The sequence below is a fragment of the Python bivittatus genome, unplaced genomic scaffold (assembly GCF_059951505.1).
Source record: "Python bivittatus isolate LINGU-HERP-01145 unplaced genomic scaffold, Pbiv_v1 ctg000840_np1212, whole genome shotgun sequence".
In the NCBI taxonomy this organism is placed as follows: Eukaryota; Metazoa; Chordata; class Lepidosauria; order Squamata; family Pythonidae; genus Python; species Python bivittatus.
Genome location: NW_028277113.1, coordinates 38722457 through 38736644, shown reverse-complemented (window position 1 = coordinate 38736644; position 14188 = coordinate 38722457). Strand labels below are relative to the sequence as shown.

At 37.5% G+C, this 14188-nt stretch overlaps 1 long non-coding RNA gene across 1 annotated transcript in view; it reads left to right on the top strand.

Moving 5' to 3' along the window:
• Positions 1 to 288: 288 nt before the first annotated feature.
• LOC148213734 (uncharacterized) overlaps positions 289 to 14188 on the top strand; it is a 37608-nt gene continuing 23708 nt past the window's right edge. The window contains exon 1 of the long non-coding RNA XR_015794059.1: positions 289 to 616. This is a non-coding gene — a long non-coding RNA (uncharacterized LOC148213734). The remainder of the gene's footprint in view (positions 617 to 14188) is intronic.

Here is a 14188-nt window from a genome sequence, read left to right as displayed (position 1 = left end):
CTAGATGCCAGAAATTAAATTTGATATGTTATGAATGCAAACTCTCATTCAGTACTATAGATTTATAATTAAATACTCCACTCTGAGTTAGAAAAAGGCTGTGCAAAGGACTTGAATTAATTGTTTTTGTGGATTTGGGTAGCATTGGAAAGGGAGGCGTTGTTGAACATTTTACCTGGAGAAATGCATACATTTCAAGTACATTTAAACTAATCTCTATTGGAGTCACTTCTGGTGAGGAATGGTGAACTGATGCCCGCACTCCATGGGAGACATTGCAGCCGAAAGGCAACTGGATATGGAATCCAGACTGTCGATAATTCTCTCTAGATAAAAGAGAGATCTTGAGATTACCCTCATGCATTCCAAACAGTTAGGTTTTTGGTTTTTGGTTTTTTGTTTTTTGAGTTGACAGCAGAAATGGAGGTTTTTGCATTCACTTGTGAGCAGCCAGGAGTCACGGGTTTCATCATGCTCTGAAACATTCATTTAGCTTTTTTATGGACTCAAAATTTGTCCAAACCTCACCTTTTTAATCACCTTGGAGTTTAATTTCTTTCTTACTGTTTCTTTAAGATTGAAAAATCTTTGGAACCGCAAGTTGGGGATTCGCTGGGTAAGTCTCTTTTCAATCTGTTTAAAAAGAAAGAAAACTATGTGTTTCCAGCTTTGTAAGATCTTTATTTTTTACAGTATATAACAAAAGGGGGACTATAGTACTGTTTTTTGGAAAGTTTTTAAATGCTAAGGATTTGGATGAAATTGATTTATAGAAAGACTTTGAAGTTAATTAAAAAGATCTTCTCATGTGGGAAAAGATTTCATGTTTATATTTTGACCTGATAACAAAGATTTCAAGGTTAATCACTAGAGACCACCAATGGCTACTTTAAAGGAAATGTTTTATAAGATGACTCAAGAAATTCTTGGACTATTTAACCCTTTACTGGAACCAAAAGTTGTTATAGAAGAGCAACAAGTCCCTTGGAAGATAACTGAAATGGATTTTAAGGTAGACTTAAAAATTATAACCTATAAAAAAGAGATGAAAATGTTGAATTTACAAATGGAATTGGATGATAATTTAAAAATTTAAAAAGATATACAAATAATGTGGATTACCCATTTAAATTGGAATATAAGAGGCTTACTGGAGTGGCTACTTTGAAATTACATATGGACTTTGATAAGGATGACAAGGATTTTGAGACAAGAGACAAGGATAGTAGAAGAAAGCAGATGTTAGAACTTTATGGGATTCAAGGATAGATGGGAGGAAGAAGAAATGTGTGATGGATTAGTTTGTAATATCTAAAAATAGTTACTATTTTTGGTATATAAATAAGGGATTATTATTTTTGGTAATGTTTAACAGTTTTTATTTTTCTGTAATATTTATTTGTTAATTGGGATTAATAATGGGTTACTATCTCTGATGATTATTAATGGTTATTTTTTATCATTTTGTAATGTTTAATTTTAATTGAGATTAGATTTTGATTATTAAAAGAGGGATGGGGGAATATGTTTAAATGGAAAGGGGAACTAAATGCGTATGTTCATTTTTACCTTTTGTTCATTAATAAGGAGAGTTGAGGATTTAGAAGTGGGTCTATAGAAAATGGGATGAAATATGGAATGAAGATGTGTTTGGTAGTATTTTAGGAGACAGTGATAAATTGTTAAAGCTGAATATATTTGCTGGGGACTAAGGAGGAAGTTTCTTTTTTTTCTCTCCACACTTTCTTAATATTTTTTTTTCTTTTAATGTATTTTTTATTCAGTTTTTGTATTAGTCCTGTCTGTTTTATATATTCTTTAATAAAATGATTGCCCCCCCCCCCCGATCTCTATTGTTTTATGAGACATTCACAAATTTCCCTGCAACATACCACATAATATTTGCACTGGCACTTTCAGTAGCTTCTCTTTGTGATGAAAATGCAACAGTTCTTTCAATCAGAGACCGCAGGAGGACAGGAAGATAATGCTTATGTGTATACTGCAAGCAGTGATAGCATTATTAAGCAGGCCCCATGAGTCAAAAGATTAACCTCAGTTTTCGTTCTAAAACAGATTGGTATCCCAGTTTTATTTTCCCAATAAATAAATTCTTTGATAGCACTTTTGAGGATTGCAGCTCCTGTGGTTTTCCTGCCTCAGAACTAAAAAGGCCAGCTGGTGGGCTGGCCCCTTTTGATTTTGATTGCTGTGACTAATTAGAGGTGAAGAAAATAAGAACATGTTACAATATAACATGATAATAATTCCTTCTACGTTTCGTTGGCTCTAAGAGCTAGTCAGATGTAAAGTGACAAAAGGGGACCCCCCCCAATGAGAGGGGCAGAAGTCAAATAGTGCACATAAACAAAGCTAATTATGGGATAGGTATGTGTGAGGCCACGGAAATCAACCTGTAGGAAAACTACCAGTAGCAGCTCTAAGACTGTGATGGTGCTTGGATCTAAAAGGTGATATTTAGAATGTGCTTAGTGAGGTGGGCATGATCTACACCAGTGTTTTCAAACTTGGCAACTTTAAGATGTGTGGACTTCAACTCCCAGAATTCCCCAGCTAATATGCATGATGGCTGGGGAATTCTGGGAGTTGAAGCCCACACATTTTAAAGTTGTGAGATTGAAAAACACTGATCTACATCCAGGTGCTGAGCTGAACCACTTTTTTTTAACAAAGCATATTACATCATCTGAAACATCTGGCACATCCTTTGCCCAAAATGGGCTCTTGTACATGTTCAGAAGCCCTCTGCTCTGTTACTGAGAAGCTGGGGTTGATGTCACATCCCAGAGGCATCTCCCACAAGCCACATTTTCATCAAATAATGACACCCCTTTAGGTATTGTATGCTATATCATGACACAAATCCAAAAAGAGCAGAGTTTTCACTGCAATATCCCAATGCATATTTCATCATTTCTCTCCTCTTTGCCCCACCCCCTGAAATGCCCATGTCACTTCCTAGTACTGCTTCAAAGGGATGCAAAGATTGCAACCCTGATTTGGTAGATTAAATGTGGATAGATGTAGACTAAGGAAAGAGAACGATAATATCTTCCATATGCAAAGCAACTGACAGGTAGAAACCTGGTGGCATGTACCAGAGTTAACCCTGTGTCCCAACCTATCTTCTAATGTTATGAAAGTTTCCTTTCTCTATGAAATTAGCTTCTGTTTCTGTTTCCCCCCTTCCCCCCCCCCCCTCCCCGCATGCACATAATTATCAGGTTGCTTCAGAATTTCTTTGCTTTGCTCATTTTTTTTAGTTTGTTACAAGATGGCAGAGAATGCTATTATGTTTCTTTCCATCTCTCTGAAGCATTGAGACTATGCACATTCCTTGATGTAAAAACACACACAGAGAGAGAAGAATAACCATTATAATATCTTTCTTTGGAGTTAAATCTACATGTGAAAAACTAGAAAAGCTGCAAAGTGCTGGAAAGATGCTTATCCAGTGAAAGACCGGACATTCTCACACCACCCAAGATACGGCCACATCATATCTAGGGGGGAAAGAAAATCAGAAGCAGTTTCTTTTCCATCACTGTGAAGAAACAATAATAAAAGAAGAAGAAAGCAGAAAAATATTTTGCAAGTCCCTATATGGAACAGAAAAGAGAAACCAAAACATCCTGCTTCCTTGACCTGACATCTTAGTCCTGCAATTTAGCCCTTTCTCAGAAGACCTTGAGAAGTGAAGCTTCAGCTCAATACTTGAGCTCAGGCAGTTCTCTCACCAAGTCATCCCAGAAAGATTCAGAGAAATGAGTTTGTTCAAGGGCAGGAAGAGCCGAGCACTTAGATAGATTTGTCCCTTCCAATGTTTCCTCCTTTCAACTATATGGTGAGAAATGAATCAACAGTTTCCCCCCAATCAAATGCTGACATGTATTTCACCATGGCTATAAATCAGAAAGTTAAGAGGATAGATTTCACACTGGGTATATACAAGAAAAGCTCTAGTTAGTATATACTTCTATACTTTTCTGATTTTCAAAAAATCAATTCAAATTAGTTTTCAGGGTGTCATTAATATTTTGAATTAGCAGGTTGCCCCAAATGATCATTTTTTAAAGCCTTACAATTAGACAGTATATTAAAGTTATGTTCAAAACCCAATGAACAGAGGAAACCAAAAGTTTTTTAATAACATAATTATCCCAATTGCTCAAATTACTGTACATGTCACTATTCTTGCTCTCTAAGTTTTTAGAGCCATCAATTGATTCTAACAATAAGATATTCAGTTCACACTGAAAAATGTCACTGGATTTAAAAAATGATATCAATTTTTATAGAAGAGAAATCCACATATATGTGCATGTAAATATGTTCTTTTCTTTCCCATAATATCTGCCTGTTTATTTGAGTTCTTGTTTTCTAAAGTGTTGTGTGCATTTTATAAGGTTGCTTCCATACCACTGACTGGCTTTTATTGAAAACAGAAGGATGATTTTATTTTTAAAAAGGATCAATAGTCTTAAGCAAGCTAATTCCAGACTGCAAAACAAAATGCGAGGATATTGGAGCAATTCATTTGATTTGTTAGTTAATGCCCACTTAAATAATTCTCACTTCCTTAACCAATATGCTGTATAGTCTGAACCTGATAGATAGATAGATAGATAGATAGATAGATAGATAGATAGATAGATAGATAGATAGATAGATTCAGAATGTTGCAGTCTTTTTTTCAAATGAAAGGAGTACAACAATGTATATATTTGAAAATAGGCTTCTAGAAGTGTGCATAACAATCCATATGAATGTTCAGGCAGACTTTTGGAAAGTTCTTCTTAAAGTGTGAGCATGGACAAAATAAACTTAAACCTTCCAAAACAATAAAATAAAAGCCTAGGTAAAACTAAACATGACAATTTCAATTCTCCCATGGACACCCAATCACTCAGTCTTTGGGGAGGGTTGGGGGGAGAACTGCCTGTCTAGTTCATTCTGAACACTCTGCAGTCCTGGTTAGAAGGAAGGAAAAAGGCATGTTCTGTACTCTCAGGGACTGAGTAAACAAATTCCCAAAGAAAAATTCAGTGAATAACAGAAAGGCCTTTGGGGGCTTTTCAGTGATGCTCTTTCCACATTGTAGAATCACAGATTTGATTCCACGTCCCAAGATTCCCTGAGAGTAGTACGGATCTAGTTGCACTATTTCATAGAATCATAAGGTTGGAAGGAGATCTTCTAGTCCAGCCCCCTGCCCAGTGCAGGAATTCTCATGCCATTCTAGACAAATGGGTCTTCAATCTTTTCCTGAAACCCTTCAGTGAAGGAGCATCCATGACCTCAGTAGGAAGGCTGCTCCGTGGTTTAATGGCTCTCACAGTCGGGAAATTCCTGCTTATTCCACCCACTGGTTCTTGTCTGACCTTTGGATGCTCTGAAGAATAGATCCCTCAGCCCTGTGATATCCCTTCAAGTATTGGGAGACTGCTATCATGCCTCCCCTTAGCCTTTTCTTCTTTAGACTAAATATACCAAGTTCTTTAACTGCTGTTTGTAGGATTGAGCCTCCAAGTCCCTCAACCCTTGCTCTTCTCTGAACTCTTTCTACACACACACAGAGAGAGAGAGAGAGAGAGAGATTTAACAAAATATAATCAGTTCCATTCAGCTTTGTGACATTTCACCATAAACATGGCTGATGAATAATGCCACCAAAGCAGAGTGCTCATACCATAGTTGAGACAATCAGAGACACTATTATATACCTGCCACATATACAACAATCTCAGCCTTCCTGGGAGATCATCATCTCCTATTAAAACTATTTCTACTTTCAGAGACTCAGTTTTGGCACATCTATTCTTAATCAATTTCTCAATTCATTAGTCTTGGCTTTAGAACAGGTAAAAGAACAAGGTAAAATTATTGTTACCATAGAAATGGAGCACAGTAAATGAAAAGGTGCAACTAGGATGAGTCTAATTATGTAAAACTTAATGGAGTTTTGATTATATTAATGTAATCAAGGAAAGGCTGAAGACACTGATTTACAAAAGAATGGATAAATGTTCATAAAGTTATTTTTACATGAATCACAGCAAGTTGCTCCTTATTCTGCCTGTAAGAGAAGATATCCACAATCTGTCATTCTCCAGATGTCTAAGAACTGCACCTTCCAGAATTCTGGCTAGGAATTCTGGAAAGCTTAGTCCCAACCATCTAGATCAGTGTTTCTCAATCTTGGCAAGTCCCAGAATTCCTGGGAGTTGAAGTCCACACATCTTAAAGTTGCCAAGGTTGAGAAACACTGATCTGGATAGTGCCAAGGGAACACTATGAGCAGTCTTTTATATTCTGATAACAAGCTAAGCTATCCAAGTGCTCCTTTAAAAATCATAAACCACAAGTGTTACTTATTTTGATTTTGTATAAAAGGTACCAATCATACTAATTTATTTTTAAAAGTTAACTGTTGTCATGCAAGCTTGCCCTTTTACATGTACAGATTTGACTGATTTATATGGACATCATTAATATCTTGGTACAATTGGGATACCAGAATTGAACAAGGTAGCCATTACATGTGTAACACCATAACTGAACACCCAACAAGTAGCAGGATTGCATTGGGTCAGGATAGAAAACTGAGCATGCTGTCCTTTTAAAAATGGTGTGTGAGAAATAAAAAGTAGTGAATCTCTCAACATTCTTCTGATAAAGCAAATGAAAAACAATGATGGAAACTATTTCAGCAAGAACAATTTTCATTATGCCTTCCTAAATGCTAGCAATTAATAATGGGTCAATGCCCTTTTTCCCCTTATCTTTTTTAAATAGCTGTAATATTTATTTTCTTGGAAATTTTTCTTCGTTTTTATCACAGTATCTCAAACAATTAATACCTTGTGTTCATATCATTTCCCACAAATGAATATGCAACATTTCTGAAGATATGGCTCCTCTATTATTTTATAGTAACATCTAGACTATAGAGTTTGTGAAACAACAAAAGCAAAAATAGTTCCCCAGTAAACAAAGTCTTTATCCACAGAGTCTGATAATTCAGGAGTTTGAGAGACCTTTAATCAAGAGAGTAGGAAGAGACATGTTCTACAGCTCCATTCCCAAACTGGAAGTGATATAATATAATTTCTTATATTACTATCAGGATCAAATAAAGCCAAGAGTCTCAACATTGCTTTCTGCTAGCCATTTGCTCTCCACAACCTGTATCTATCTTGCATATCTTAGAACTGATGGTGATGGGCACTTTTGATTGTGCCTGAGTTTATAATTCTTTGTGATAAAATAAAGGGTAAATTTAGCCACAGAGCACAGTATTCTTAAAACTGAGCTATTTGGGGTGCGGGGTATGTAAATCAAGAATGGATCCACAATATCATATTTGCTATTTTTTTCCCCAAAGGGTAGAATATTTATACCCACACACACACACAACACACTGTGTGTCTGCATAAAGGTCTGTGTGAATGTTTCAAATGGTATGGAATAAATAAATGTGATCAACTTATGGGAGTGCAGCATGATGAGAAAGAATAAGCAAGACTTCTGAAACATTAACTTTGATTTCTTCCTGCAGTGTTTAAAAAAGGGAGGGAGGGACTTCAAAGAGGAAAAAAATATTAAAATATGTAGGAAGGATTAAAATTGAGAAGGTGAGAGAATCAACAGGTTAGCCCCCCTTTCTGTATAATTATAAAAGATTTCAGCATTTGAGCACATGGAACTTCATAGGTATTCTTTAAATAGATAATCTTCTTGATTTTACAATCTACACTATCTCTTCCCAGGAAACACCGTCTATCCTCCCACCTGCATTCCCCAGCATTGAAACTTATACCATTTCAGAAAATGCCTTTATCCTTTATATCTATTGATGCATCTGAACTCTCCTATTATCTCCGGTACCCAAAAGCAGGACTTGTCACTGAAACGTGTATCTGAGCTTCCATCACAGTGCCTTGTAATAAATGTTTCAGAAATGACATTTGAGAGGATGGGGAAGAACATTCTTAAGAGATTCTAGTTCGGAGTGTCTCCTGAGCCATAGTACTCTCAGTCAGTCATAGATGTGGGGGCAAGAGCAACCACTCCAAAACCCAACAATCTCCCAGTGGAAATCTTAGTGAAAATTGCATCACAAGTTTTGAAAAGAATAGAGTTGGTTTCTTGTTTACAAATCCAGATCATGCTGCATCGTATCTCTTTTCTATGGTTGTTGTGATTCTCTCTCTTTCTCTCTGTCTCTCTTTCTCTCTCACACACAAATGTGTATAGACAAATATGAATAGACCAAAAAACTAGTAAAGTTTATAGTGCAATTCCTTCCCTAATTCCAGAACATCTTTCAGGTTTGGGTTTCAAATGTAAAGAGTTACAGTAGAACTTGGCAAAAACTAGGTTTGGAGACATGGCATTTTAAATCTGAATCTAAATTTGAAAAATACATTTCTAGATGACGGTGGTGCTTTTTTAAAAAGGGAAATAATCATGAACTGTTATTAGTCCTGATATTTAGGGATTACTTCCTCATTCTCTAAACCCCCTCCAAAGAATATTATGCAATAGTTTATTGTGTGCAATTTTGAACATTTTTAAATTTTGCATTTGCAATTCAATATCAACCTATTAATATGGATAAATAACAACTTATGCTAAATGTCCTGCAGATAACTGGAAATTTTTACCTAGTACAGATTCTGATGAGCTTGCTGCCAATCTTGCTTCATCTGAAGGTAGTTTCGGCCTTCCAGAAATTACTAGAGAAGGAGACTAATGATAGATGGAAACAAAAGCCATAGAGGATGGTATTCACTGCCATGAAAGAGACCAACAAATGTGGGCAGAAAGAGGAAGCAGTGGTGTCCATAGGATCTTGCTGCTTTTGTCACAATTAAGAAAAAAGCATAGTGATATCATACTACAAACTCTGTCCTTTTGGGGCATGTCATGATGCAGGAACAAAAGGAGAAGGGCCTGCTTTGCAATGCCACAATGTTGCTGATGTCAGTCTGATCCCCCACTTTGTCCTTCCCCCACTGGCATGAGAAAAATGAGGCATTTAAAATCAATATTCCTGGTCATAAAGATCTGATATTGGTTCACTGGGAATTTTGAGGGATAAAGGTGTTTGGAGGAATAGTTTTATTTAGCGATTGGTTAGAAACTTCCAGATATTGGTGCAAAAGTTTGGGGGGGAGGGGGCTACTTTTTCAGACCTATGGGATATATGAAGAAGTACTTGTGAGGGATATAAAAGGGTCAAGGAAAGTCAGTCTGGTCAAGGAAGCAAATGAGCCTTTCCAGAGTAAATAACCTTCAACCCCTTACCCTTTGTCTTCATAAGTGGTATACCCACATCTTCACTCTCCCATTATATCTGCCCTTAAACCACCTAATTTAATTTTCACCTACTTACTGAAAATCAGTGGCAACTAGGGACATGTCTGAGAACTGCCCCAGAAGCCCAGAGATTAGGAGTTTTGTCCTCAATTATGCATGACTCCTCCCTAAGAAAAACGGGGAGGAAACGTTGAACTGCCATTCATACAGTTCCCTTAATCAGTGGTTGCTAATATTCTTGTGGTTCACCTCTACAAAATCATTGTCTGATAGAGGATTCCAAAACACATAAAAAGGAATGGCGGGTCACAGCTTCCTTGATCAGTAATATCTTCATTTGGAATTTCAGACTTCCCACCTAAAGGAGGAATGTCAAACTTGGAATGGATCAGGGACAATATTCTGGAGCATATTTACAGGGCAAAGAGCAGATCTTTCCATTTTTACAGGAAAAGAAGAGCCCAGCAAGCAAACAAACAGGGTGATGCTGGTAGTCAAGGGAAAATGGAAAAAATATAGGGGACCAAGTATTTTCATTAGATTACAATGAAGACTTTTTCCTCATAAAATTTCAGCGAGACCCTGGATCAAAAACTCATTATATTCCACTGTTGTTTTCATTTTCGCTTTTGTGAAATGGCTTTTAAAGGCAGCCCCCAGCAACTATTGGTTCCCTTGATGTCTAAAGCCAGCTTATAGTAATAAAAGAAAATAATTCTCTACACCTAGAAACATAGTTAATGCATACAGACACACACACACACACAGAGAGAGAGAGAGAGAGAGAGAGAGAGAGAGAGAGAGAGAGAGAGAGAGCTTATATAGTAATGAATGCTGACTGTTGAAATCAAGGCTTTATTTTGTCCAGGCTTCTTTCCTTGACCCTAAAGGCAAGTGCTCCTGACAGCTGGTCTAAAGACACCCACAGGAGCTAGGCTGTGTTTATTATTGTATCATTTCACACAACAGTTCTGATTCTAATAGTGTGTGGCTTCGGAGAAGCCTCTTTGCAACTTTGTTGCCCTTGAAGATTTAAGTGACAACCATGTAGCAAAAACTTTTTTCCTAGGGAGTCCAGATGAAAACTCTGTACAGTAGTCAAGAACTAGATCAGTGATTCTCAACCTTTTTGAAGCTGCCGCCCCCCTAAGGAGCGGAAAATTTTTAAACGCCACCCTTTGTGAAAATCCTGTAATTTAAGGTATGGGGGGGGGGGGGGGTGGAGTTACTGAATTATCAAAGGCAAAAATTTTAAGTATTTTTTTCAGTAGACTTACACACCAAATTTGTTCGATTTAACTCGATATTTTTGCCCTGGAAGGTAATTGCATTCCTTTTATTAAAATTAAAATGACTAATGCAAAAAAAATGCTTAAATGCTCTTTTATGTAAATACGTTTATTTCAAAATGCTGTAAATACATTTATTTATTTTTTGATGCTCGTTTTTTTAATTTTTTTAATTTTTAATTTTATTAATTTTATTTTTTTTGCAAATGCTTTTTTAATGTTTAAAAATTCTTTATTCTTAATTAGATAATTTAAAAAAGCAAAAAAATACGCTAAAAGAGTAATATCAATGAAACATGCTTGATTATGTCAGTGGGACGGTTGTGCTTGATGGTTCAGAGCCAGTTTCTGAACGTTCGGTTCAATATTGTTAGAGAGATGAAGGCGCAAGTCCCCTCTTTCCACGATTTGGAGTCAACTTCTCTTTTTTGTAATTAGATCAGTCACAGCACTGAATCCTCGCTCTCAAAATTAATAATTCACGACCACAATAAAGAACTAATAAGCGCACTTACCTAGCCGACTGGCCAAATAAACAATGAAAGTAAATCGAAACTGAGGGGAAAAAACAGAAATGAAGCGAACAAAAAGCAACTCAAGAAACACAGGTCAAATCAAACATTCATATTGAAAGGACACTCAACGCACGCACTGTGATTAATCGCGCAGGAAGACAGCTGACGCACGCGCTGCAATTAATCGTGCGGGAAAACAGCTGACGCATGCACTGTGCTGGTTGGGATCAGAGAAGAATTGTAGTGTCGAGTTCTTCAAGGTCAGCCTACCTAGAATACAAATTTGTCTCACCATTCTTAGAAGTGCATGAGGGCAGCCGTCGTGTAAGTTCGTTTTATTGCTGGTACAAATGTTGTAAACCGGATAATCGATTTAATAATTTTTGGGGGGAGTTTTAAAATTAAGTTTGAATGCCAAAACATGCCCACCGCTTCCCACCACCCAGAACAAGTTCACCGCCCTGCAGCATCCTCCCACCGCGCCCTGGGGGCGGTACTGCCCCCGTTGAGAACTAATGAATTAGATCATCATTATTGTTTTTCAGATCAAGAGGGCACTCCCATTGTTGTCCCATCCCCCAAAAGACCATCTAATTGCTCTTAAAATCATCGAAGTCACCTGTTACTAGATAATGCTGGGTCTTTTTTTTTAACATAATCCTTAAAAAATGCTGTGACCTAGCTTTCCCCAACAGGGAGCTGCAATTCCCAACCAGCTTCACACTGAATGTAAGATTATTGTATTTTCCCTGCTCTGATGTCTAATCTTATAGGCTACCAGACAACCTGTGACCGTGATAAGGGTCATTGTTTCAGAGATGTTTCCTTACCTAAACAGAGAAACAGAATGACCACAGGCAGGCAAAAAAGCAGTGGGGACTTCTGACTTCCTGCCAGCTTCCGCATTGACTTTCCTTGTGGGAAGCTGGCAGGGAGCATCAGAAATCTTCCTTCCTTCCTTCCTTCCTTCCTTCCTTCCTTCCTTCCTTCCTTCCTTCCTTCCTTCCTTCCTTCCTTCCTTCCTTCCTCCCTCCCTCCCTCCCTCCCTCCCTCCCTCCCTCTTCCTTTCTTCCTTTCTTCCCTTCCTTCCGTTCTGGTAAGTCTTCCCCACCCACACACCCTCCCCCAGTCCCTCTGTGCTTGTACCACACCAGCCACTTGCACACTCTGCATCCCACCCCCACGCATGCCACACCCTTGTGCACCCTTCCTGACCTGTGCTGCACCCTCACACACCCTCCCTGACCCTCACCACACCTCCTTCACATTTTCTCACTCGCTCCCCTACTCGACAGCAGCCACTTACCTGCCTGCTGGCCTTGGACTTGCAACTTCCTGCCAGCTTCCACACTGACTTTGCTTGTGGGAAGCTGGCAAGGAGCATTGGAAATGATATTCATATGACCGCAGCTGACTGTGGCAGTGCAGCAGTGCAATTTTGTCAAATTTCAAGAGTTTTAGTAGTATATAGATGGAAAACTTTGAAGGGGTGATTTGCTTTGATGATGCTCTGCTCATTCTTTTCAAATCTGCCTTGGAAAGTAATGTGCCTTTCCCTGCACACTTCTAAAGAACAAAGCAAATCTGACAGATTGCTTTGCATCACATCTGGGGCCTCCACTAGTACTAGTGATGAAGACCACCTCAATGAGGAAAGTTACGTCATATCTGTGCCTTAAATAGGTGAATAGCGTTGCCTCTACAGCAGGAAGCCCCTTGTCAAGGCAAAGCATAGCTATCCGGCACACACCAAATAGCTAATCTGCCATACTTGCCATCCTGAGTAGGTTAGATGACGAATAGGTATACCATTTTAGCATGACCACTGGTTGCATAATAGACATATCTAGTTTATTTCAAAATCGTGTTAATCTTAATCCTCAGAAACACGCATATGCTTTCTTGCATCATGGTAATATGTAGACTGGCCTTACTTTCAAGGTAATGCAGGAATCAATCTTTCCCACAGAGCAGCTTGAAAAATTGACATGACTTCCAGTTCCCTCCTTAAGAATAATTATCATAGTGTGGGTTGGATTCCTTGGCAAGAAAGACACATTTGGACAAACTCTACTACATTGTCTTTGAGTGATTGTGAGAAAAGCATTACAAAATGTGAGATGGTCTTTTGAGCCACTTGTTTTCTTTATGTCTCATTTTTCATACTTAAAAAGAAGAAAGTGGGAAGCAAATTAAAAGGAGTGAAGTTACAATGCAACTGGTTGGTGAAATGAGTTTACTCCCCTTGTTAATTTTCCCCAAATTATAACAAAGATAGTAACTGACCTTCCTTCCTTCTTTTCTTCTTTCCTTCCTTCCTTCTTTCCTTCTTTCCTTCCTTCCTTCTTTCCTTCCTCCCTCCCTCCCTCCCTCCCTCCCTCCCTTCCTTCCCTCCCATCTTCCACTTTGTATACAATCTCTACTTATGTATATTAAAATCACATTTATTTTTAAGAAAGGTTGTGCTATAAATTTGGCATGATGTGTTAGGAAATATAGAAATAATAATGCCACTATGAGAAAGTGGTATTTCATTATCTGTCTTTCTAGTACTTATGCTTAGCTAGCTACAATTACTTATCTAAAATATGTTGTAGTTAGTAGCTTTTTCAAAGGTCAGCTACTGAAAGTGAACTATCTTTCTAGTAGATTCTACTTTCTTTTTATATGTTACAACTTAGCCTTTAATAATAATAATAATAATAATAATAATAATAATAATAATGCATTGAGAAACACGTGTTTTGAGTGAAAATTCATTTTAAAATAGTTAAGTATGTATTTAAAGTCAAATTTTGCACAGATTGTGTTTTACTTGCAGATTAATACAGAAACAGAATGGAACAGTTGACTGAACATACGTGAAAGTAATATGACTAGAAATATCTTGATTTGTTCACATTTAACCCACAACACTTAATTCTTCCTTTTGATTTTTCCTTTTTATTCTTTATGTAGCCAGAAAAATGGCCAAAAAATTTTGTTGGAAAGGGGAGATAAAAGCAATTTAATCAATTCTTGCTTCAAGTTGTAATATCACTG